At 48.7% G+C, this 23934-nt stretch overlaps 12 non-coding genes and 1 pseudogene across 12 annotated transcripts; all 13 read left to right on the top strand.

Moving 5' to 3' along the window:
* The first annotated feature begins 1024 nt into the window (after window positions 1–1024).
* Window positions 1025–1215, top strand: LOC135010479 (U2 spliceosomal RNA). Its single transcript, XR_010209812.1, has one exon. It is a non-coding gene; the product is annotated as a U2 spliceosomal RNA (small nuclear RNA).
* A 1265-nt stretch (window positions 1216–2480) lies between these two features.
* LOC135010477 (U2 spliceosomal RNA) lies at window positions 2481–2671 on the top strand. The gene has a single exon (XR_010209810.1). It is a non-coding gene; the product is annotated as a U2 spliceosomal RNA (small nuclear RNA).
* A 1265-nt stretch (window positions 2672–3936) lies between these two features.
* LOC135010476 (U2 spliceosomal RNA) lies at window positions 3937–4127 on the top strand. Its single transcript, XR_010209809.1, has one exon. It is a non-coding gene; the product is annotated as a U2 spliceosomal RNA (small nuclear RNA).
* A 1265-nt stretch (window positions 4128–5392) lies between these two features.
* LOC135010475 (U2 spliceosomal RNA) lies at window positions 5393–5583 on the top strand. The gene has a single exon (XR_010209808.1). It is a non-coding gene; the product is annotated as a U2 spliceosomal RNA (small nuclear RNA).
* A 1265-nt stretch (window positions 5584–6848) lies between these two features.
* Window positions 6849–7039, top strand: LOC135010474 (U2 spliceosomal RNA). Its single transcript, XR_010209807.1, has one exon. It is a non-coding gene; the product is annotated as a U2 spliceosomal RNA (small nuclear RNA).
* A 1266-nt stretch (window positions 7040–8305) lies between these two features.
* Window positions 8306–8496, top strand: LOC135010473 (U2 spliceosomal RNA). Its single transcript, XR_010209806.1, has one exon. It is a non-coding gene; the product is annotated as a U2 spliceosomal RNA (small nuclear RNA).
* Window positions 8497–9761: 1265 nt separating this feature from the next.
* LOC135010472 (U2 spliceosomal RNA) lies at window positions 9762–9952 on the top strand. Its single transcript, XR_010209805.1, has one exon. It is a non-coding gene; the product is annotated as a U2 spliceosomal RNA (small nuclear RNA).
* A 1265-nt stretch (window positions 9953–11217) lies between these two features.
* LOC135010471 (U2 spliceosomal RNA) lies at window positions 11218–11408 on the top strand. The gene has a single exon (XR_010209804.1). It is a non-coding gene; the product is annotated as a U2 spliceosomal RNA (small nuclear RNA).
* Window positions 11409–12673: 1265 nt separating this feature from the next.
* On the top strand, window positions 12674–12864 carry LOC135010470 (U2 spliceosomal RNA). The gene has a single exon (XR_010209803.1). It is a non-coding gene; the product is annotated as a U2 spliceosomal RNA (small nuclear RNA).
* A 1265-nt stretch (window positions 12865–14129) lies between these two features.
* LOC135010469 (U2 spliceosomal RNA) lies at window positions 14130–14320 on the top strand. Its single transcript, XR_010209802.1, has one exon. It is a non-coding gene; the product is annotated as a U2 spliceosomal RNA (small nuclear RNA).
* Window positions 14321–15585: 1265 nt separating this feature from the next.
* On the top strand, window positions 15586–15776 carry LOC135010468 (U2 spliceosomal RNA). Its single transcript, XR_010209801.1, has one exon. It is a non-coding gene; the product is annotated as a U2 spliceosomal RNA (small nuclear RNA).
* Window positions 15777–17041: 1265 nt separating this feature from the next.
* LOC135010466 (U2 spliceosomal RNA) lies at window positions 17042–17232 on the top strand. The gene has a single exon (XR_010209799.1). It is a non-coding gene; the product is annotated as a U2 spliceosomal RNA (small nuclear RNA).
* A 1265-nt stretch (window positions 17233–18497) lies between these two features.
* Window positions 18498–18602, top strand: LOC135010485 (U2 spliceosomal RNA; annotated as a pseudogene).
* Window positions 18603–23934: the final 5332 nt, after the last annotated feature.

Here is a 23934-nt window from a genome sequence, read left to right as displayed (position 1 = left end):
CCTCCTTCTGCACAAGACAAATTGAAACAGTTGATCAGCATTTGGATGTGAGGCCTACGTAGGCCTAATTCTTGAATGCAAACTAAGTACGAACGAAGAAGCCTTACCTCTTCGAAATGAATTCCTACATTTTTAACTTACTATCATGATCATCCTTTCGGCTGGTCTTTTCGACCTGTTCATGTTTGGAACTAATTTTTATTTTTGTGGCGGTGGTGTCCACGCTGGTTGCAGGAGGTGTGGATAGTTGCTGTTACAGGCACTAAAGGCACAAGCTCTGCAGTATGTGTATATGCTGCATCCATCTCCTGGTGTGTGTCTCCCTCAAGTGGATGTCAGTTAGCAAGCCAAGCAAATGCAGTCCATACAGCCAAGCACATTGTGACATCACGTGTGTCGCATAATGATGACATCACATGTGTCGCATCATGATGACATCATAGAGTGTGCATCATGATGACTTCACAGAGCCCTCACACTGTAGTGAAAAATTGAAATCTGCCTGCCAGGATGAACGGGTTGGTTGAAACAATCCAGATTTTAGAGACAGGAGGTTCAAGGCAGCCAGGGAACCTTCCATTGCAGAATGAATGTCCCACTGCTTAAGTGATGAAGTGCAAGTGCATAGCATTGTGTCAATGTGATAATAAGCACGGAGCCAGCAGGGACAGACGGGACGGGCGGCAGACGTCTGGTGGGTGTGGTTGTCGGAGGCGGACCAAATGCAAATGATTGTGCATCAGCCAGCCAGTCAGTCAGTCAAGCAGCCAGCAAGACAGGAGAGGAGAGAAAACTCACGATGCAGGAGTGAGTGATGGAATGTGGTTGCGCGCGCCTGGGTGACTGCCTGCTTGTCAGTCCGGACTTCTCCTTCCTTCCTCCTCTTCTTTGCTGTCGCCGCCGCCGCCAACAAAAGTCAAGTCAATCTGCAGATAGTGTGAGCGTGCGTTGGGGAGGGTGATTCTCCATGATGGATTGTAGATCCTGTTTCGGTTGCGCCGGTCCCTCAGCCCACATTCGGGTTATCGCTTCTCGGCCTTTTGGCTAAGATCAAGTGTAGTATCTGTTCTTATCAGTTTAATATCTGATACGCCCCCTATCTGGGGGCCATATATTAAATGGATTTTTAGAACAGGGAGATGGAAGAAGAGCTTGCTCTGTCCACTCCACGCATTGACCCGGTATTGCAGTACCTCCGGGACCGGTGCACCTTTCCTATTCTGTATTCCAAAAATAGATGAATGCTGACTTCTCAGCTTATTCCCCAGGATTTGCAATGTTTTTTTGCCTGCTGCATTGATCAACTCTTGGATTTTGTAAGCATGCTTTTTATACTGTGTCAAAATTGTATTCAATCTTTGCTGTCTATTAAAATGTTACAATGGATGAATAAAAGCACCTGTGAACTACTGTGTGGAGTCTTATTTAGCGTCTACTTCTTGTCTCCATTGAATTCCCTCCTTCTGCACAAGACAAATTGAAACAGTTGATCAGCATTTGGATGTGAGGCCTACGTAGGCCTAATTCTTGAATGCAAACTAAGTACGAACGAAGAAGCCTTACCTCTTCGAAATGAATTCCTACATTTTTAACTTACTATCATGATCATCCTTTCGGCTGGTCTTTTCGACCTGTTCATGTTTGGAACTAATTTTTATTTTTGTGGCGGTGGTGTCCACGCTGGTTGCAGGAGGTGTGGATAGTTGCTGTTACAGGCACTAAAGGCACAAGCTCTGCAGTATGTGTATATGCTGCATCCATCTCCTGGTGTGTGTCTCCCTCAAGTGGATGTCAGTTAGCAAGCCAAGCAAATGCAGTCCATACAGCCAAGCACATTGTGACATCACGTGTGTCGCATAATGATGACATCACATGTGTCGCATCATGATGACATCATAGAGTGTGCATCATGATGACTTCACAGAGCCCTCACACTGTAGTGAAAAATTGAAATCTGCCTGCCAGGATGAACGGGTTGGTTGAAACAATCCAGATTTTAGAGACAGGAGGTTCAAGGCAGCCAGGGAACCTTCCATTGCAGAATGAATGTCCCACTGCTTAAGTGATGAAGTGCAAGTGCATAGCATTGTGTCAATGTGATAATAAGCACGGAGCCAGCAGGGACAGACGGGACGGGCGGCAGACGTCTGGTGGGTGTGGTTGTCGGAGGCGGACCAAATGCAAATGATTGTGCATCAGCCAGCCAGTCAGTCAGTCAAGCAGCCAGCAAGACAGGAGAGGAGAGAAAACTCACGATGCAGGAGTGAGTGATGGAATGTGGTTGCGCGCGCCTGGGTGACTGCCTGCTTGTCAGTCCGGACTTCTCCTTCCTTCCTCCTCTTCTTTGCTGTCGCCGCCGCCGCCAACAAAAGTCAAGTCAATCTGCAGATAGTGTGAGCGTGCGTTGGGGAGGGTGATTCTCCATGATGGATTGTAGATCCTGTTTCGGTTGCGCCGGTCCCTCAGCCCACATTCGGGTTATCGCTTCTCGGCCTTTTGGCTAAGATCAAGTGTAGTATCTGTTCTTATCAGTTTAATATCTGATACGCCCCCTATCTGGGGGCCATATATTAAATGGATTTTTAGAACAGGGAGATGGAAGAAGAGCTTGCTCTGTCCACTCCACGCATTGACCCGGTATTGCAGTACCTCCGGGACCGGTGCACCTTTCCTATTCTGTATTCCAAAAATAGATGAATGCTGACTTCTCAGCTTATTCCCCAGGATTTGCAATGTTTTTTTGCCTGCTGCATTGATCAACTCTTGGATTTTGTAAGCATGCTTTTTATACTGTGTCAAAATTGTATTCAATCTTTGCTGTCTATTAAAATGTTACAATGGATGAATAAAAGCACCTGTGAACTACTGTGTGGAGTCTTATTTAGCGTCTACTTCTTGTCTCCATTGAATTCCCTCCTTCTGCACAAGACAAATTGAAACAGTTGATCAGCATTTGGATGTGAGGCCTACGTAGGCCTAATTCTTGAATGCAAACTAAGTACGAACGAAGAAGCCTTACCTCTTCGAAATGAATTCCTACATTTTTAACTTACTATCATGATCATCCTTTCGGCTGGTCTTTTCGACCTGTTCATGTTTGGAACTAATTTTTATTTTTGTGGCGGTGGTGTCCACGCTGGTTGCAGGAGGTGTGGATAGTTGCTGTTACAGGCACTAAAGGCACAAGCTCTGCAGTATGTGTATATGCTGCATCCATCTCCTGGTGTGTGTCTCCCTCAAGTGGATGTCAGTTAGCAAGCCAAGCAAATGCAGTCCATACAGCCAAGCACATTGTGACATCACGTGTGTCGCATAATGATGACATCACATGTGTCGCATCATGATGACATCATAGAGTGTGCATCATGATGACTTCACAGAGCCCTCACACTGTAGTGAAAAATTGAAATCTGCCTGCCAGGATGAACGGGTTGGTTGAAACAATCCAGATTTTAGAGACAGGAGGTTCAAGGCAGCCAGGGAACCTTCCATTGCAGAATGAATGTCCCACTGCTTAAGTGATGAAGTGCAAGTGCATAGCATTGTGTCAATGTGATAATAAGCACGGAGCCAGCAGGGACAGACGGGACGGGCGGCAGACGTCTGGTGGGTGTGGTTGTCGGAGGCGGACCAAATGCAAATGATTGTGCATCAGCCAGCCAGTCAGTCAGTCAAGCAGCCAGCAAGACAGGAGAGGAGAGAAAACTCACGATGCAGGAGTGAGTGATGGAATGTGGTTGCGCGCGCCTGGGTGACTGCCTGCTTGTCAGTCCGGACTTCTCCTTCCTTCCTCCTCTTCTTTGCTGTCGCCGCCGCCGCCAACAAAAGTCAAGTCAATCTGCAGATAGTGTGAGCGTGCGTTGGGGAGGGTGATTCTCCATGATGGATTGTAGATCCTGTTTCGGTTGCGCCGGTCCCTCAGCCCACATTCGGGTTATCGCTTCTCGGCCTTTTGGCTAAGATCAAGTGTAGTATCTGTTCTTATCAGTTTAATATCTGATACGCCCCCTATCTGGGGGCCATATATTAAATGGATTTTTAGAACAGGGAGATGGAAGAAGAGCTTGCTCTGTCCACTCCACGCATTGACCCGGTATTGCAGTACCTCCGGGACCGGTGCACCTTTCCTATTCTGTATTCCAAAAATAGATGAATGCTGACTTCTCAGCTTATTCCCCAGGATTTGCAATGTTTTTTTGCCTGCTGCATTGATCAACTCTTGGATTTTGTAAGCATGCTTTTTATACTGTGTCAAAATTGTATTCAATCTTTGCTGTCTATTAAAATGTTACAATGGATGAATAAAAGCACCTGTGAACTACTGTGTGGAGTCTTATTTAGCGTCTACTTCTTGTCTCCATTGAATTCCCTCCTTCTGCACAAGACAAATTGAAACAGTTGATCAGCATTTGGATGTGAGGCCTACGTAGGCCTAATTCTTGAATGCAAACTAAGTACGAACGAAGAAGCCTTACCTCTTCGAAATGAATTCCTACATTTTTAACTTACTATCATGATCATCCTTTCGGCTGGTCTTTTCGACCTGTTCATGTTTGGAACTAATTTTTATTTTTGTGGCGGTGGTGTCCACGCTGGTTGCAGGAGGTGTGGATAGTTGCTGTTACAGGCACTAAAGGCACAAGCTCTGCAGTATGTGTATATGCTGCATCCATCTCCTGGTGTGTGTCTCCCTCAAGTGGATGTCAGTTAGCAAGCCAAGCAAATGCAGTCCATACAGCCAAGCACATTGTGACATCACGTGTGTCGCATAATGATGACATCACATGTGTCGCATCATGATGACATCATAGAGTGTGCATCATGATGACTTCACAGAGCCCTCACACTGTAGTGAAAAATTGAAATCTGCCTGCCAGGATGAACGGGTTGGTTGAAACAATCCAGATTTTAGAGACAGGAGGTTCAAGGCAGCCAGGGAACCTTCCATTGCAGAATGAATGTCCCACTGCTTAAGTGATGAAGTGCAAGTGCATAGCATTGTGTCAATGTGATAATAAGCACGGAGCCAGCAGGGACAGACGGGACGGGCGGCAGACGTCTGGTGGGTGTGGTTGTCGGAGGCGGACCAAATGCAAATGATTGTGCATCAGCCAGCCAGTCAGTCAGTCAAGCAGCCAGCAAGACAGGAGAGGAGAGAAAACTCACGATGCAGGAGTGAGTGATGGAATGTGGTTGCGCGCGCCTGGGTGACTGCCTGCTTGTCAGTCCGGACTTCTCCTTCCTTCCTCCTCTTCTTTGCTGTCGCCGCCGCCGCCAACAAAAGTCAAGTCAATCTGCAGATAGTGTGAGCGTGCGTTGGGGAGGGTGATTCTCCATGATGGATTGTAGATCCTGTTTCGGTTGCGCCGGTCCCTCAGCCCACATTCGGGTTATCGCTTCTCGGCCTTTTGGCTAAGATCAAGTGTAGTATCTGTTCTTATCAGTTTAATATCTGATACGCCCCCTATCTGGGGGCCATATATTAAATGGATTTTTAGAACAGGGAGATGGAAGAAGAGCTTGCTCTGTCCACTCCACGCATTGACCCGGTATTGCAGTACCTCCGGGACCGGTGCACCTTTCCTATTCTGTATTCCAAAAATAGATGAATGCTGACTTCTCAGCTTATTCCCCAGGATTTGCAATGTTTTTTTGCCTGCTGCATTGATCAACTCTTGGATTTTGTAAGCATGCTTTTTATACTGTGTCAAAATTGTATTCAATCTTTGCTGTCTATTAAAATGTTACAATGGATGAATAAAAGCACCTGTGAACTACTGTGTGGAGTCTTATTTAGCGTCTACTTCTTGTCTCCATTGAATTCCCTCCTTCTGCACAAGACAAATTGAAACAGTTGATCAGCATTTGGATGTGAGGCCTACGTAGGCCTAATTCTTGAATGCAAACTAAGTACGAACGAAGAAGCCTTACCTCTTCGAAATGAATTCCTACATTTTTAACTTACTATCATGATCATCCTTTCGGCTGGTCTTTTCGACCTGTTCATGTTTGGAACTAATTTTTATTTTTGTGGCGGTGGTGTCCACGCTGGTTGCAGGAGGTGTGGATAGTTGCTGTTACAGGCACTAAAGGCACAAGCTCTGCAGTATGTGTATATGCTGCATCCATCTCCTGGTGTGTGTCTCCCTCAAGTGGATGTCAGTTAGCAAGCCAAGCAAATGCAGTCCATACAGCCAAGCACATTGTGACATCACGTGTGTCGCATAATGATGACATCACATGTGTCGCATCATGATGACATCATAGAGTGTGCATCATGATGACTTCACAGAGCCCTCACACTGTAGTGAAAAATTGAAATCTGCCTGCCAGGATGAACGGGTTGGTTGAAACAATCCAGATTTTAGAGACAGGAGGTTCAAGGCAGCCAGGGAACCTTCCATTGCAGAATGAATGTCCCACTGCTTAAGTGATGAAGTGCAAGTGCATAGCATTGTGTCAATGTGATAATAAGCACGGAGCCAGCAGGGACAGACGGGACGGGCGGCAGACGTCTGGTGGGTGTGGTTGTCGGAGGCGGACCAAATGCAAATGATTGTGCATCAGCCAGCCAGTCAGTCAGTCAAGCAGCCAGCAAGACAGGAGAGGAGAGAAAACTCACGATGCAGGAGTGAGTGATGGAATGTGGTTGCGCGCGCCTGGGTGACTGCCTGCTTGTCAGTCCGGACTTCTCCTTCCTTCCTCCTCTTCTTTGCTGTCGCCGCCGCCGCCAACAAAAGTCAAGTCAATCTGCAGATAGTGTGAGCGTGCGTTGGGGAGGGTGATTCTCCATGATGGATTGTAGATCCTGTTTCGGTTGCGCCGGTCCCTCAGCCCACATTCGGGTTATCGCTTCTCGGCCTTTTGGCTAAGATCAAGTGTAGTATCTGTTCTTATCAGTTTAATATCTGATACGCCCCCTATCTGGGGGCCATATATTAAATGGATTTTTAGAACAGGGAGATGGAAGAAGAGCTTGCTCTGTCCACTCCACGCATTGACCCGGTATTGCAGTACCTCCGGGACCGGTGCACCTTTCCTATTCTGTATTCCAAAAATAGATGAATGCTGACTTCTCAGCTTATTCCCCAGGATTTGCAATGTTTTTTTGCCTGCTGCATTGATCAACTCTTGGATTTTGTAAGCATGCTTTTTATACTGTGTCAAAATTGTATTCAATCTTTGCTGTCTATTAAAATGTTACAATGGATGAATAAAAGCACCTGTGAACTACTGTGTGGAGTCTTATTTAGCGTCTACTTCTTGTCTCCATTGAATTCCCTCCTTCTGCACAAGACAAATTGAAACAGTTGATCAGCATTTGGATGTGAGGCCTACGTAGGCCTAATTCTTGAATGCAAACTAAGTACGAACGAAGAAGCCTTACCTCTTCGAAATGAATTCCTACATTTTTAACTTACTATCATGATCATCCTTTCGGCTGGTCTTTTCGACCTGTTCATGTTTGGAACTAATTTTTATTTTTGTGGCGGTGGTGTCCACGCTGGTTGCAGGAGGTGTGGATAGTTGCTGTTACAGGCACTAAAGGCACAAGCTCTGCAGTATGTGTATATGCTGCATCCATCTCCTGGTGTGTGTCTCCCTCAAGTGGATGTCAGTTAGCAAGCCAAGCAAATGCAGTCCATACAGCCAAGCACATTGTGACATCACGTGTGTCGCATAATGATGACATCACATGTGTCGCATCATGATGACATCATAGAGTGTGCATCATGATGACTTCACAGAGCCCTCACACTGTAGTGAAAAATTGAAATCTGCCTGCCAGGATGAACGGGTTGGTTGAAACAATCCAGATTTTAGAGACAGGAGGTTCAAGGCAGCCAGGGAACCTTCCATTGCAGAATGAATGTCCCACTGCTTAAGTGATGAAGTGCAAGTGCATAGCATTGTGTCAATGTGATAATAAGCACGGAGCCAGCAGGGACAGACGGGACGGGCGGCAGACGTCTGGTGGGTGTGGTTGTCGGAGGCGGACCAAATGCAAATGATTGTGCATCAGCCAGCCAGTCAGTCAGTCAAGCAGCCAGCAAGACAGGAGAGGAGAGAAAACTCACGATGCAGGAGTGAGTGATGGAATGTGGTTGCGCGCTGCCTGGGTGACTGCCTGCTTGTCAGTCCGGACTTCTCCTTCCTTCCTCCTCTTCTTTGCTGTCGCCGCCGCCGCCAACAAAAGTCAAGTCAATCTGCAGATAGTGTGAGCGTGCGTTGGGGAGGGTGATTCTCCATGATGGATTGTAGATCCTGTTTCGGTTGCGCCGGTCCCTCAGCCCACATTCGGGTTATCGCTTCTCGGCCTTTTGGCTAAGATCAAGTGTAGTATCTGTTCTTATCAGTTTAATATCTGATACGCCCCCTATCTGGGGGCCATATATTAAATGGATTTTTAGAACAGGGAGATGGAAGAAGAGCTTGCTCTGTCCACTCCACGCATTGACCCGGTATTGCAGTACCTCCGGGACCGGTGCACCTTTCCTATTCTGTATTCCAAAAATAGATGAATGCTGACTTCTCAGCTTATTCCCCAGGATTTGCAATGTTTTTTTGCCTGCTGCATTGATCAACTCTTGGATTTTGTAAGCATGCTTTTTATACTGTGTCAAAATTGTATTCAATCTTTGCTGTCTATTAAAATGTTACAATGGATGAATAAAAGCACCTGTGAACTACTGTGTGGAGTCTTATTTAGCGTCTACTTCTTGTCTCCATTGAATTCCCTCCTTCTGCACAAGACAAATTGAAACAGTTGATCAGCATTTGGATGTGAGGCCTACGTAGGCCTAATTCTTGAATGCAAACTAAGTACGAACGAAGAAGCCTTACCTCTTCGAAATGAATTCCTACATTTTTAACTTACTATCATGATCATCCTTTCGGCTGGTCTTTTCGACCTGTTCATGTTTGGAACTAATTTTTATTTTTGTGGCGGTGGTGTCCACGCTGGTTGCAGGAGGTGTGGATAGTTGCTGTTACAGGCACTAAAGGCACAAGCTCTGCAGTATGTGTATATGCTGCATCCATCTCCTGGTGTGTGTCTCCCTCAAGTGGATGTCAGTTAGCAAGCCAAGCAAATGCAGTCCATACAGCCAAGCACATTGTGACATCACGTGTGTCGCATAATGATGACATCACATGTGTCGCATCATGATGACATCATAGAGTGTGCATCATGATGACTTCACAGAGCCCTCACACTGTAGTGAAAAATTGAAATCTGCCTGCCAGGATGAACGGGTTGGTTGAAACAATCCAGATTTTAGAGACAGGAGGTTCAAGGCAGCCAGGGAACCTTCCATTGCAGAATGAATGTCCCACTGCTTAAGTGATGAAGTGCAAGTGCATAGCATTGTGTCAATGTGATAATAAGCACGGAGCCAGCAGGGACAGACGGGACGGGCGGCAGACGTCTGGTGGGTGTGGTTGTCGGAGGCGGACCAAATGCAAATGATTGTGCATCAGCCAGCCAGTCAGTCAGTCAAGCAGCCAGCAAGACAGGAGAGGAGAGAAAACTCACGATGCAGGAGTGAGTGATGGAATGTGGTTGCGCGCGCCTGGGTGACTGCCTGCTTGTCAGTCCGGACTTCTCCTTCCTTCCTCCTCTTCTTTGCTGTCGCCGCCGCCGCCAACAAAAGTCAAGTCAATCTGCAGATAGTGTGAGCGTGCGTTGGGGAGGGTGATTCTCCATGATGGATTGTAGATCCTGTTTCGGTTGCGCCGGTCCCTCAGCCCACATTCGGGTTATCGCTTCTCGGCCTTTTGGCTAAGATCAAGTGTAGTATCTGTTCTTATCAGTTTAATATCTGATACGCCCCCTATCTGGGGGCCATATATTAAATGGATTTTTAGAACAGGGAGATGGAAGAAGAGCTTGCTCTGTCCACTCCACGCATTGACCCGGTATTGCAGTACCTCCGGGACCGGTGCACCTTTCCTATTCTGTATTCCAAAAATAGATGAATGCTGACTTCTCAGCTTATTCCCCAGGATTTGCAATGTTTTTTTGCCTGCTGCATTGATCAACTCTTGGATTTTGTAAGCATGCTTTTTATACTGTGTCAAAATTGTATTCAATCTTTGCTGTCTATTAAAATGTTACAATGGATGAATAAAAGCACCTGTGAACTACTGTGTGGAGTCTTATTTAGCGTCTACTTCTTGTCTCCATTGAATTCCCTCCTTCTGCACAAGACAAATTGAAACAGTTGATCAGCATTTGGATGTGAGGCCTACGTAGGCCTAATTCTTGAATGCAAACTAAGTACGAACGAAGAAGCCTTACCTCTTCGAAATGAATTCCTACATTTTTAACTTACTATCATGATCATCCTTTCGGCTGGTCTTTTCGACCTGTTCATGTTTGGAACTAATTTTTATTTTTGTGGCGGTGGTGTCCACGCTGGTTGCAGGAGGTGTGGATAGTTGCTGTTACAGGCACTAAAGGCACAAGCTCTGCAGTATGTGTATATGCTGCATCCATCTCCTGGTGTGTGTCTCCCTCAAGTGGATGTCAGTTAGCAAGCCAAGCAAATGCAGTCCATACAGCCAAGCACATTGTGACATCACGTGTGTCGCATAATGATGACATCACATGTGTCGCATCATGATGACATCATAGAGTGTGCATCATGATGACTTCACAGAGCCCTCACACTGTAGTGAAAAATTGAAATCTGCCTGCCAGGATGAACGGGTTGGTTGAAACAATCCAGATTTTAGAGACAGGAGGTTCAAGGCAGCCAGGGAACCTTCCATTGCAGAATGAATGTCCCACTGCTTAAGTGATGAAGTGCAAGTGCATAGCATTGTGTCAATGTGATAATAAGCACGGAGCCAGCAGGGACAGACGGGACGGGCGGCAGACGTCTGGTGGGTGTGGTTGTCGGAGGCGGACCAAATGCAAATGATTGTGCATCAGCCAGCCAGTCAGTCAGTCAAGCAGCCAGCAAGACAGGAGAGGAGAGAAAACTCACGATGCAGGAGTGAGTGATGGAATGTGGTTGCGCGCGCCTGGGTGACTGCCTGCTTGTCAGTCCGGACTTCTCCTTCCTTCCTCCTCTTCTTTGCTGTCGCCGCCGCCGCCAACAAAAGTCAAGTCAATCTGCAGATAGTGTGAGCGTGCGTTGGGGAGGGTGATTCTCCATGATGGATTGTAGATCCTGTTTCGGTTGCGCCGGTCCCTCAGCCCACATTCGGGTTATCGCTTCTCGGCCTTTTGGCTAAGATCAAGTGTAGTATCTGTTCTTATCAGTTTAATATCTGATACGCCCCCTATCTGGGGGCCATATATTAAATGGATTTTTAGAACAGGGAGATGGAAGAAGAGCTTGCTCTGTCCACTCCACGCATTGACCCGGTATTGCAGTACCTCCGGGACCGGTGCACCTTTCCTATTCTGTATTCCAAAAATAGATGAATGCTGACTTCTCAGCTTATTCCCCAGGATTTGCAATGTTTTTTTGCCTGCTGCATTGATCAACTCTTGGATTTTGTAAGCATGCTTTTTATACTGTGTCAAAATTGTATTCAATCTTTGCTGTCTATTAAAATGTTACAATGGATGAATAAAAGCACCTGTGAACTACTGTGTGGAGTCTTATTTAGCGTCTACTTCTTGTCTCCATTGAATTCCCTCCTTCTGCACAAGACAAATTGAAACAGTTGATCAGCATTTGGATGTGAGGCCTACGTAGGCCTAATTCTTGAATGCAAACTAAGTACGAACGAAGAAGCCTTACCTCTTCGAAATGAATTCCTACATTTTTAACTTACTATCATGATCATCCTTTCGGCTGGTCTTTTCGACCTGTTCATGTTTGGAACTAATTTTTATTTTTGTGGCGGTGGTGTCCACGCTGGTTGCAGGAGGTGTGGATAGTTGCTGTTACAGGCACTAAAGGCACAAGCTCTGCAGTATGTGTATATGCTGCATCCATCTCCTGGTGTGTGTCTCCCTCAAGTGGATGTCAGTTAGCAAGCCAAGCAAATGCAGTCCATACAGCCAAGCACATTGTGACATCACGTGTGTCGCATAATGATGACATCACATGTGTCGCATCATGATGACATCATAGAGTGTGCATCATGATGACTTCACAGAGCCCTCACACTGTAGTGAAAAATTGAAATCTGCCTGCCAGGATGAACGGGTTGGTTGAAACAATCCAGATTTTAGAGACAGGAGGTTCAAGGCAGCCAGGGAACCTTCCATTGCAGAATGAATGTCCCACTGCTTAAGTGATGAAGTGCAAGTGCATAGCATTGTGTCAATGTGATAATAAGCACGGAGCCAGCAGGGACAGACGGGACGGGCGGCAGACGTCTGGTGGGTGTGGTTGTCGGAGGCGGACCAAATGCAAATGATTGTGCATCAGCCAGCCAGTCAGTCAGTCAAGCAGCCAGCAAGACAGGAGAGGAGAGAAAACTCACGATGCAGGAGTGAGTGATGGAATGTGGTTGCGCGCGCCTGGGTGACTGCCTGCTTGTCAGTCCGGACTTCTCCTTCCTTCCTCCTCTTCTTTGCTGTCGCCGCCGCCGCCAACAAAAGTCAAGTCAATCTGCAGATAGTGTGAGCGTGCGTTGGGGAGGGTGATTCTCCATGATGGATTGTAGATCCTGTTTCGGTTGCGCCGGTCCCTCAGCCCACATTCGGGTTATCGCTTCTCGGCCTTTTGGCTAAGATCAAGTGTAGTATCTGTTCTTATCAGTTTAATATCTGATACGCCCCCTATCTGGGGGCCATATATTAAATGGATTTTTAGAACAGGGAGATGGAAGAAGAGCTTGCTCTGTCCACTCCACGCATTGACCCGGTATTGCAGTACCTCCGGGACCGGTGCACCTTTCCTATTCTGTATTCCAAAAATAGATGAATGCTGACTTCTCAGCTTATTCCCCAGGATTTGCAATGTTTTTTTGCCTGCTGCATTGATCAACTCTTGGATTTTGTAAGCATGCTTTTTATACTGTGTCAAAATTGTATTCAATCTTTGCTGTCTATTAAAATGTTACAATGGATGAATAAAAGCACCTGTGAACTACTGTGTGGAGTCTTATTTAGCGTCTACTTCTTGTCTCCATTGAATTCCCTCCTTCTGCACAAGACAAATTGAAACAGTTGATCAGCATTTGGATGTGAGGCCTACGTAGGCCTAATTCTTGAATGCAAACTAAGTACGAACGAAGAAGCCTTACCTCTTCGAAATGAATTCCTACATTTTTAACTTACTATCATGATCATCCTTTCGGCTGGTCTTTTCGACCTGTTCATGTTTGGAACTAATTTTTATTTTTGTGGCGGTGGTGTCCACGCTGGTTGCAGGAGGTGTGGATAGTTGCTGTTACAGGCACTAAAGGCACAAGCTCTGCAGTATGTGTATATGCTGCATCCATCTCCTGGTGTGTGTCTCCCTCAAGTGGATGTCAGTTAGCAAGCCAAGCAAATGCAGTCCATACAGCCAAGCACATTGTGACATCACGTGTGTCGCATAATGATGACATCACATGTGTCGCATCATGATGACATCATAGAGTGTGCATCATGATGACTTCACAGAGCCCTCACACTGTAGTGAAAAATTGAAATCTGCCTGCCAGGATGAACGGGTTGGTTGAAACAATCCAGATTTTAGAGACAGGAGGTTCAAGGCAGCCAGGGAACCTTCCATTGCAGAATGAATGTCCCACTGCTTAAGTGATGAAGTGCAAGTGCATAGCATTGTGTCAATGTGATAATAAGCACGGAGCCAGCAGGGACAGACGGGACGGGCGGCAGACGTCTGGTGGGTGTGGTTGTCGGAGGCGGACCAAATGCAAATGATTGTGCATCAGCCAGCCAGTCAGTCAGTCAAGCAGCCAGCAAGACAGGAGAGGAGAGAAAACTCACGATGCAGGAGTGAGTGATGGAATGTGGTTGCGCGCGCCTGGGTGACTGCCTGCTTGTCAGTCCGGACTTCTCCTTCCTTCCTCCTCTTCTTTGCTGTCGCCGCCGCCGCCAACAAAAGTCAAGTCAATCTGCAGATAGTGTGAGCGTGCGTTGGGGAGGGTGATTCTCCATGATGGATTGTAGATCCTGTTTCGGTTGCGCCGGTCCCTCAGCCCACATTCGGGTTATCGCTTCTCGGCCTTTTGGCTAAGATCAAGTGTAGTATCTGTTCTTATCAGTTTAATATCTGATACGCCCCCTATCTGGGGGCCATATATTAAATGGATTTTTAGAACAGGGAGATGGAAGAAGAGCTTGCTCTGTCCACTCCACGCATTGACCCGGTATTGCAGTACCTCCGGGACCGGTGCACCTTTCCTATTCTGTATTCCAAAAATAGATGAATGCTGACTTCTCAGCTTATTCCCCAGGATTTGCAATGTTTTTTTGCCTGCTGCATTGATCAACTCTTGGATTTTGTAAGCATGCTTTTTATACTGTGTCAAAATTGTATTCAATCTTTGCTGTCTATTAAAATGTTACAATGGATGAATAAAAGCACCTGTGAACTACTGTGTGGAGTCTTATTTAGCGTCTACTTCTTGTCTCCATTGAATTCCCTCCTTCTGCACAAGACAAATTGAAACAGTTGATCAGCATTTGGATGTGAGGCCTACGTAGGCCTAATTCTTGAATGCAAACTAAGTACGAACGAAGAAGCCTTACCTCTTCGAAATGAATTCCTACATTTTTAACTTACTATCATGATCATCCTTTCGGCTGGTCTTTTCGACCTGTTCATGTTTGGAACTAATTTTTATTTTTGTGGCGGTGGTGTCCACGCTGGTTGCAGGAGGTGTGGATAGTTGCTGTTACAGGCACTAAAGGCACAAGCTCTGCAGTATGTGTATATGCTGCATCCATCTCCTGGTGTGTGTCTCCCTCAAGTGGATGTCAGTTAGCAAGCCAAGCAAATGCAGTCCATACAGCCAAGCACATTGTGACATCACGTGTGTCGCATAATGATGACATCACATGTGTCGCATCATGATGACATCATAGAGTGTGCATCATGATGACTTCACAGAGCCCTCACACTGTAGTGAAAAATTGAAATCTGCCTGCCAGGATGAACGGGTTGGTTGAAACAATCCAGATTTTAGAGACAGGAGGTTCAAGGCAGCCAGGGAACCTTCCATTGCAGAATGAATGTCCCACTGCTTAAGTGATGAAGTGCAAGTGCATAGCATTGTGTCAATGTGATAATAAGCACGGAGCCAGCAGGGACAGACGGGACGGGCGGCAGACGTCTGGTGGGTGTGGTTGTCGGAGGCGGACCAAATGCAAATGATTGTGCATCAGCCAGCCAGTCAGTCAGTCAAGCAGCCAGCAAGACAGGAGAGGAGAGAAAACTCACGATGCAGGAGTGAGTGATGGAATGTGGTTGCGCGCGCCTGGGTGACTGCCTGCTTGTCAGTCCGGACTTCTCCTTCCTTCCTCCTCTTCTTTGCTGTCGCCGCCGCCGCCAACAAAAGTCAAGTCAATCTGCAGATAGTGTGAGCGTGCGTTGGGGAGGGTGATTCTCCATGATGGATTGTAGATCCTGTTTCGGTTGCGCCGGTCCCTCAGCCCACATTCGGGTTATCGCTTCTCGGCCTTTTGGCTAAGATCAAGTGTAGTATCTGTTCTTATCAGTTTAATATCTGATACGCCCCCTATCTGGGGGCCATATATTAAATGGATTTTTAGAACAGGGAGATGGAAGAAGAGCTTGCTCTGTCCACTCCACGCATTGACCCGGTATTGCAGTACCTCCGGGACCGGTGCACCTTTCCTATTCTGTATTCCAAAAATAGATGAATGCTGACTTCTCAGCTTATTCCCCAGGATTTGCAATGTTTTTTTGCCTGCTGCATTGATCAACTCTTGGATTTTGTAAGCATGCTTTTTATACTGTGTCAAAATTGTATTCAATCTTTGCTGTCTATTAAAATGTTACAATGGATGAATAAAAGCACCTGTGAACTACTGTGTGGAGTCTTATTTAGCGTCTACTTCTTGTCTCCATTGAATTCCCTCCTTCTGCACAAGACAAATTGAAACAGTTGATCAGCATTTGGATGTGAGGCCTACGTAGGCCTAATTCTTGAATGCAAACTAAGTACGAACGAAGAAGCCTTACCTCTTCGAAATGAATTCCTACATTTTTAACTTACTATCATGATCATCCTTTCGGCTGGTCTTTTCGACCTGTTCATGTTTGGAACTAATTTTTATTTTTGTGGCGGTGGTGTCCACGCTGGTTGCAGGAGGTGTGGATAGTTGCTGTTACAGGCACTAAAGGCACAAGCTCTGCAGTATGTGTATATGCTGCATCCATCTCCTGGTGTGTGTCTCCCTCAAGTGGATGTCAGTTAGCAAGCCAAGCAAATGCAGTCCATACAGCCAAGCACATTGTGACATCACGTGTGTCGCATAATGATGACATCACATGTGTCGCATCATGATGACATCATAGAGTGTGCATCATGATGACTTCACAGAGCCCTCACACTGTAGTGAAAAATTGAAATCTGCCTGCCAGGATGAACGGGTTGGTTGAAACAATCCAGATTTTAGAGACAGGAGGTTCAAGGCAGCCAGGGAACCTTCCATTGCAGAATGAATGTCCCACTGCTTAAGTGATGAAGTGCAAGTGCATAGCATTGTGTCAATGTGATAATAAGCACGGAGCCAGCAGGGACAGACGGGACGGGCGGCAGACGTCTGGTGGGTGTGGTTGTCGGAGGCGGACCAAATGCAAATGATTGTGCATCAGCCAGCCAGTCAGTCAGTCAAGCAGCCAGCAAGACAGGAGAGGAGAGAAAACTCACGATGCAGGAGTGAGTGATGGAATGTGGTTGCGCGCGCCTGGGTGACTGCCTGCTTGTCAGTCCGGACTTCTCCTTCCTTCCTCCTCTTCTTTGCTGTCGCCGCCGCCGCCAACAAAAGTCAAGTCAATCTGCAGATAGTGTGAGCGTGCGTTGGGGAGGGTGATTCTCCATGATGGATTGTAGATCCTGTTTCGGTTGCGCCGGTCCCTCAGCCCACATTCGGGTTATCGCTTCTCGGCCTTTTGGCTAAGATCAAGTGTAGTATCTGTTCTTATCAGTTTAATATCTGATACGCCCCCTATCTGGGGGCCATATATTAAATGGATTTTTAGAACAGGGAGATGGAAGAAGAGCTTGCTCTGTCCACTCCACGCATTGACCCGGTATTGCAGTACCTCCGGGACCGGTGCACCTTTCCTATTCTGTATTCCAAAAATAGATGAATGCTGACTTCTCAGCTTATTCCCCAGGATTTGCAATGTTTTTTTGCCTGCTGCATTGATCAACTCTTGGATTTTGTAAGCATGCTTTTTATACTGTGTCAAAATTGTATTCAATCTTTGCTGTCTATTAAAATGTTACAATGGATGAATAAAAGCACCTGTGAACTACTGTGTGGAGTCTTATTTAGCGTCTACTTCTTGTCTCCATTGAATTCCCTCCTTCTGCACAAGACAAATTGAAACAGTTGATCAGCATTTGGATGTGAGGCCTACGTAGGCCTAATTCTTGAATGCAAACTAAGTACGAACGAAGAAGCCTTACCTCTTCGAAATGAATTCCTACATTTTTAACTTACTATCATGATCATCCTTTCGGCTGGTCTTTTCGACCTGTTCATGTTTGGAACTAATTTTTATTTTTGTGGCGGTGGTGTCCACGCTGGTTGCAGGAGGTGTGGATAGTTGCTGTTACAGGCACTAAAGGCACAAGCTCTGCAGTATGTGTATATGCTGCATCCATCTCCTGGTGTGTGTCTCCCTCAAGTGGATGTCAGTTAGCAAGCCAAGCAAATGCAGTCCATACAGCCAAGCACATTGTGACATCACGTGTGTCGCATAATGATGACATCACATGTGTCGCATCATGATGACATCATAGAGTGTGCATCATGATGACTTCACAGAGCCCTCACACTGTAGTGAAAAATTGAAATCTGCCTGCCAGGATGAACGGGTTGGTTGAAACAATCCAGATTTTAGAGACAGGAGGTTCAAGGCAGCCAGGGAACCTTCCATTGCAGAATGAATGTCCCACTGCTTAAGTGATGAAGTGCAAGTGCATAGCATTGTGTCAATGTGATAATAAGCACGGAGCCAGCAGGGACAGACGGGACGGGCGGCAGACGTCTGGTGGGTGTGGTTGTCGGAGGCGGACCAAATGCAAATGATTGTGCATCAGCCAGCCAGTCAGTCAGTCAAGCAGCCAGCAAGACAGGAGAGGAGAGAAAACTCACGATGCAGGAGTGAGTGATGGAATGTGGTTGCGCGCGCCTGGGTGACTGCCTGCTTGTCAGTCCGGACTTCTCCTTCCTTCCTCCTCTTCTTTGCTGTCGCCGCCGCCGCCAACAAAAGTCAAGTCAATCTGCAGATAGTGTGAGCGTGCGTTGGGGAGGGTGATTCTCCATGATGGATTGTAGATCCTGTTTCGGTTGCGCCGGTCCCTCAGCCCACATTCGGGTTATCGCTTCTCGGCCTTTTGGCTAAGATCAAGTGTAGTATCTGTTCTTATCAGTTCACGCTGACTGACGGTGCTACCTTGTTTCTTGGACCGACAATTGTCCTTCTCAGGGCTAAGCTGCACCCGGGCCGAGAAGCCAGAAAAAATCGAAAGTCGAGACTGCGAGGAGAAGGAGAAGATCGCTTGAAGAGGGTGAAGATTTGCAACGCTCCCCCAGCTACAGCAGAGGGTTAGACTTTTTTGCTCTGCCCTCTGGAGAAGATACCCCCCCTCCGCCAGCAAGACTGCGTGGAGAAAAGGGACTTCGCCGGAGAAGCTCTGCAGCGCCCCCTACCTGCACTGGAGGGTTAGACTTGCTGGCTCTGCCCTCTGAAGCGACCGACCGCCTCTCCTCCTCTCGACGACAGCGCTGATCCTCCGCCCCGCCTCCTACGCCAGGAACCGTGAGTATGGCCACCGCTGCCCCAGCCGCCGCTGCTCCAGCCACCGCTGCTCCAGCCCCAGCTGCTCCAGCCTCTGCCTCCACTCCGGCCACCCTCGCCAAGAAGAGCCAGGCCAAGACGGCGAAAAAAACCGCCAAAGCCCCCACCGGATCGGCCGCACCCAGCGCCACAACCCCCGCAGCAACACCGCCAGCGGCACCCACCCAGGTGAGCACCAAAGACAAACCGTCCCTGGAGCCCTGGATGAGATTCACCGTGGTGATGAAGTTGAAGGAGGTGGATGGACGGATGCCGGACATGACAGTGGAGACCTTTGGGAAGAAGATGATCCTGGACCAGGGCTTCTCGACCGCTGAAACCCTCAGCATCCAGAATTACCTGAAGGGGATCTTTTACGTCACCTTCGCCTCCCTTGCCATCTGCAAGAGGTACTGGGAGGCAGTGAAATCGGCGAGACCCGAATCCCCTTTCTCCCGCTTTGTGGGCAATTGCCCTATTCAAAGAGAGGAAAGGCGGGTGACGGTTTCAATGAGGAACCCACACACGCCCATCAAGGACATTGTCACCTTCCTCAGCCGGTTCTGTACCGTCAAGAAGGACCCCACAAGGGTTCTGGATGGGAACAGCTTCTGGACTGGAAAGTGGGCTGTGATCGTCGTCCTGCAAAAGGACACCTCGTGCCCAGAAGGAGTCAAGCACCTCCCACAGTGCTTCTCCCTGGGGGGATCCCAAGGACTTCTCCACTACACCGACCAGCCACGCAACTGCAGGAAGTGCGGCGGGACGGGCCACGTGATGAAGGACTGCAAGGTCCCGGCATGCAAGAATTGCCACATGGCCAGCCATGAGACAAAAGACTGCCCCACGAGGAAAACCTGCAACCTGTGCGGCAAAGTGGACCACGTCTACAGGGACTGCCCGAGTAGGTCGAGAACCTACTCAGCTGTGGTGACCGGACGTGCCAACCCTGCCCTCAAGCTGCTGCCCTCTGCTACGCAGAAGGAAAAGAAACCGCAGGAGGGTAAGAAACCTGTCAAACCCACCCCCCTCCCATCCTCCCTCACCACCTCCCTCCCCATCTCCGCCAGCCCACCCCCTGCGACAGTGACCCCCATCCCTACCACTGTCGCAACCCTCCCTGACCCCTCCTCCGACTCTCCTACCCAGCCCATTGTCTCTCCCAACCCAGCCACCCCTGCCCCACCTGACCTTTCTTCCGAGGAAGATTTCCCCGCCCTCCCCTCCCCTCTTACTCCAACTGCAGGTGCCGAGAAGACGAGGAACTGCAAGAGGAAGGAGCTCGACAGCCCGTCTGCGGACTCCGAATCCTCTAAGAAACTGGCGGTCGAGCCGATCCCGCTGGAAGAAGAAATGGAGGAGCTGGCGGAGGCATTCAGCAGGGTGGAGGAGGAGGAGCTGGATGCCAACGCCGCCGCCTTACTCGACCAGATACTGGGAAACAACTCGCCGCTACCCGAGCAAGGGAACCTGGCATCCGATGCCGAGGAAGCCCCGCCCGACGGAGTGGTAACGTAAATGTAGAACTGTTGCCTAACCTCTCTTTTTTCCCCAACTAATGGCGTCATTTTCAATTTTCACCATTAATGTGAGGAGTATTAAGGACAAGCTTAGAAGACAGTCTGTGTTTACTTTCCTAGATAGTCAGAAATGCGATGTGTACATGTTGCAGGAATGCTCTCTTCCTTTCTCCAGGTCCTACAAACATCTGGGCAGGCAGTGGTCTCACGGCGCCTCCTATTGGTCCGGTGGGGGTGAGTGTAAGTCTGCAGGGGTCGCCATTCTTATTAGGGGGAGCCTCTTCACGCTAGATTCTGTTCAGGAGCTTGTCTGCGGCAGATTACTTGTCGTAGATGGCTCCTGGGCAGGTGAGCCTATTAGGCTTATCTGCGTGTACGCCCCCCCTTTCAAGAATGAGCGTTTGGAGCTCTTCCAGACCCTGCGACCGCAGCTCGCAACCACTAGGGCGGTAGTGATGGCAGGAGACTTCAACTGCACCATGGAAGAGGATGGACGCAGCACCAGCAACTGTACCAAGCTTGATGTGACGTCTAAACTGCTCATAGAAATGGTGACCGAAGCATCACTGCGGGACGCTATGGGCTCCATGGGGTCCGGCTCCGTGAACTATACATGGAGCCGCCCCGATGGCTCTGTGCGTTCCCGCATTGACTTTGTGTTTACCTCTAGAACAGTGAAGCAGACCAGGCATTCTATGGTCCCCTGCTTCTTCTCAGACCACAGGGCCATTCTCTTCCAAGGAGTCCTGGGTAGCGGCTTCGCTCCTGGCCCAGGCTCTTGGAAGTTGAATTGTGCCCTGCTGGAAAGAGAGGAGGTGCTGGCGGAGCTGAAGGATGCCTACATCACATGGAAAAATGACAAATGTTATTTTGAATGTATGAGCGACTGGTGGGAATATGCTAAGGCTAACATTCGCAGTTTCTTTCAGGTTAAAGGGAGACAACAGGCGTGCGACCGAAAGAGGAACTTCAAGAGGCTGCAGAGACTTCTGCAGTCCCTACTGGACCTCCAACGGTGCGGCTGGGACGTGAGAGACGAGCTGGATGAGACCAAAGGGGGCCTGAAAAGGCACTTTGAGGAGGAATCCAGACGTATCGTCTTCCGTTCCAAGGTGGAGAACCTTGAGAAGGACGAGAAGTCTAATTCTTTCTTTTTCAGGAAACTCCACTCTGGCCACACGCCCCTGACCGAGCTGCGAGATGAGACCGGCATCCCCAGACAGGGGAAGGAGGGCGTGATGAAAGTCGTCAGAGACTACTACAGCGACCTCTACTCCCCTAAGACCACAGACAGCGAGGAGGCCGATAAGTTCCTGTCAGGTATCACTAACTCTATTGATCCTGCAGGCAAAGCCACTCTGGATGCTCCCTTGGCGTTGGAGGAGTTGCACTCTGCCGCCAAATCCTTTAGGCAGGGCAGGACCCCGGGCAGTGACGGTCTCCCAGCAGAGCTCTACGTAGCGCTGTGGGACCTCATTGGACCGGACCTGCTCGAGCTGTACGGGGAGATGGTGGTGGAGGGCAAAATGCCCCCATCGCTGAGGGAGGGAATGATCACGATCTTGTATAAGCGTAAGGGGGAGAGATGTGAGCTGAAGAATTGGAGGCCCATCTCTCTCTTAAACGTGGACTACAAGATCCTCGCCAAGGTGCTCGCCAACAGGCTGAAGGATGTCATCGGACAGATCATTCACCCGGACCAGACCTGCGCCATCCCCGGTCGCAGGATTGCAGACAGCCTCGCCCTCCTCAGAGACACGGTCCATTACATCAAGGATCGGAACGTGCACGCGGCCCTGGTCAGCCTTGATCAGGAGAAGGCCTTTGATCGTGTCTCACATGAGCTGATGGGCAGGGTTCTGCATAAATTTGGCCTCGGTAAAATGTTTTGTACGTATGTTAACCTGATGTACCTTGATATCCACAGCTCGGTGCTGGTGAACGGCTGGAAGACTGACCCCTTTTCCATCTTGTCCGGGGTCAGACAAGGCTGCCCGCTTTCACCTCTTCTTTTTGTTTGTGTTATAGAGCTCATGGCTGTATGCATCAGACGGAATCCAGAGATCAGAGGGATCGCCGCACCGGGTCGTGACCGACGAGAGGCCAAGTGTTCGCTGTACATGGATGACGTCACTGTCTTCTGCGCGGATCACCGTTCGGTGACAGCACTCGTCCAGACCTGCGAGAACTTCGGCCGAGCCTCAGGGGCTAAAGTCAACTGCGGGAAGTCAGAGGCTATGCTCTTCGGAAAGTGGCACCTGTCATCCTCTGCACCATTTCCTTTCACCATCAAGCCCGACTTCATTAAGATCCTGGGAGTCTGGTTCGGCGGCGAGGGTGCAGCCCTGAGATGTTGGGATGAGAGACTGGCGACTGTTCGCCAAAAGATTGGATTGTGGAGCCTCAGAGATCTTACCATCGAGGGGAAATCACTTGTGCTGCGCAATGAGATTCTTCCCGTTCTGCAGTACACCGCGCAGGCCTGGCCACCCCTGGCAACCGTCTGCAGGGCCATCACGAGGGCAGTGTTTCACTTCATCTGGGGCTCCAAGATGGACAGAGTAAAGCGGTCAGTTATGTACAAGGAGCCCCTCAAGGGTGGAAAGGGTATTCCGGATATCCCAACCATGCTTCGAGCCTTCTTCGTGTGTAACTGCATCCGCAGGACAATGTACGAGAACTTGAACGATTCTGCAGGAAACTCTATGTCCCGTTTCTTCCTCCTGCCGCTTTGGAGGAATCTCGGCTGGGACAAATGGGACAGCTCCATCCCTTACAACTGGAACACCCCGTGGTTCTACCTGGACGTGTCCAAGTTCGTGAGGGAACACCAACTGGAGGGAGTTAAACCTGACTTATGGAAATCAAAGACGATCTACAAGCTCATCAGAGCTAAAGACGATTTGGAGCCGATTCCGGGGCTCCCTTCAGCGACTGCCAAACAGGTCTGGGAGAATGTGGCCTCAAAAAGGCTCACAAACAGACACAAAGACCTGTCGTGGATGGCCATCCAGGGGGGCTTGCCCCTCCGGTCATTCATGCACTCCCGGAACCTGTGCAGGTACAGACATTGCCCCAGGTGCATCATACATGAAGAAACATCTATGCACCTGTTTTGGGACTGTGCCTGGGCCCAGTTGTTGTTGGACGCCCTGGAAAACGAACTGAAAAACTCTGTGCCAAGGAACTGTCTTACGTACCATTCGGTACTCTACGGACTATTCCCTGGCACCCACACCGTTGGGGCGATCCAGGAAGCCTGGCGCCTTATGAACAGTGTTAAGGACGCTTCGTGGCTTGCCAGGAACCGCCTCATTCTGAGGAGGGAGAGGATGTCTATCCAGGACTGTTGCAGGCTGGTTCACAGCTTGCTCAGAGACTATTCCACCATGGACAGCCCTGAGGAAGAAGAGGACTAAAACCCCCCTTTTTCTGCCCCCCTCCCCTTGTCCGAACCG

The sequence above is a fragment of the Pseudophryne corroboree genome, unplaced genomic scaffold, assembly GCF_028390025.1.
Source record: "Pseudophryne corroboree isolate aPseCor3 unplaced genomic scaffold, aPseCor3.hap2 scaffold_2353, whole genome shotgun sequence".
In the NCBI taxonomy this organism is placed as follows: domain Eukaryota; kingdom Metazoa; phylum Chordata; class Amphibia; order Anura; family Myobatrachidae; genus Pseudophryne; species Pseudophryne corroboree.
The sequence above is the reverse complement of the archived record's forward strand: the minus strand, read 5'-3'. Positions and strand labels throughout refer to the sequence as shown.